Genomic DNA, 1340 nt, shown 5'->3' on the forward strand with positions numbered 1-1340 from the left:
ATTTTTCAAGTTTGTTATATCCGAAATTTTGACCCGATGGAAAAATGTCTCATAACATATCTTAGATTGACGCAAGTATCGGCAACAGCGCAAATCTGGCGGCGCTCTAATTATTTACGGTGCGTTTATGACGACACAGCAGCGGGTGTTTAACATTTAAATCGCCGGCGCCGGGAGGGGGCCGCGCTCAGTTTGTAGGTTAAGGCGATTATCATACGCGTTAATTATCTATTAGATCAGTTAATACGGTACTTCCGATGCGATTTATTGCGGCGACGTGAAGGAAATGGAAATCGCCAGCGGAAGTATATTGTTGCATATTGTTGATAAATCGAGAAATTGTTGCAAAATAGTTGTCCACCAAATAGTGCCGTAGCAAGTTTATGACTTGATACCTTTTTAGCGGCCACCCTCAGCCTCATTCGAATTCGACCATTTGGCGCCACTTTGTAGGTAACACCTGTCAAAAATGGTTCTTTCGATTTCTGTCTAGCAGGCCAGGTATGAATCTAATAAATTATCCTAGAGATGTCGACCAACAATCAACAGAATCCTCTTCATTCGGCCAACCCCAAACGACTTTAGGAAGGACATCCACAGTTAAGACAAATGGAGAATTTTGAATTCCAATCAAACCCTAGAGAAATCATCAAACCCCAATTAAACCCATCAACTACGCATCCTTTCTATTGACTGGTTCTTCTGTGGAATAGCACTAAAAACGTAGTGTTTCTTTCGGGCTTCCCAGAATCCGACAAGATGTGTGTGGCTATAAAATTAAACCTTACAGAAATGGTTTGGATGGTATAGAGAGGTATTTGGATTCTGAGGATTTTACAGGGTTCTACCGAATCTAATAAGCCCCATGACTACTTGAATACTGCCCTGCTAAGCAATTTGTAAATTATGACATGCCATCTTCGCTCATTTGCAAAACTGTTCTTTTTTAAGATCTCAATGTGAACTTCACGTTAATAAACTTACACAAGAAATTTTAAGGTTGTAAATTTCGGGATTTAATAAAAAATTGACTTTTGTTAGATACGACTTTTTGTTTTAGTATTCTCATACTATTAAGGTATAGACATACTAAGTAATTTTGCAGTATAGTACTCATAGTTTAGCAAATAACATAAAAGCAAACAACACAAACTTTGTAAGAAAAACATATATTAACTAAAAATAATACATTATCTAATATTAGTCACTTTCAATGTCATTTCCGTCGTTCCAGTTGTCAATTCCTTTAGGGGCCAATCTGATCACAGGTTTTGGTAGGTCATTTTTATAATGTTTGGCCAATAGAAAGTTGAGTTCAATCAATGGTCCACTAAATTTGG

The 1340-nt window shown here is 37.5% G+C and overlaps 1 long non-coding RNA gene across 1 annotated transcript; it reads left to right on the forward strand.

The window, feature by feature from the left end:
- The first annotated feature begins 164 nt into the window (after positions 1-164).
- LOC125503944 lies at positions 165-1200 on the forward strand. The gene is made up of 2 exons (XR_007281181.1): positions 165-449; positions 527-1200. It is a non-coding gene; the product is annotated as an uncharacterized LOC125503944 (long non-coding RNA).
- Positions 1201-1340: the final 140 nt, after the last annotated feature.

The sequence above is a fragment of the Dendroctonus ponderosae genome, unplaced genomic scaffold, assembly GCF_020466585.1.
Source record: "Dendroctonus ponderosae isolate FM_Combo_2020 unplaced genomic scaffold, Dpon_F_20191213v2 Dpon_F_20191213_3, whole genome shotgun sequence".
In the NCBI taxonomy this organism is placed as follows: Eukaryota; Metazoa; Arthropoda; class Insecta; order Coleoptera; family Curculionidae; genus Dendroctonus; species Dendroctonus ponderosae.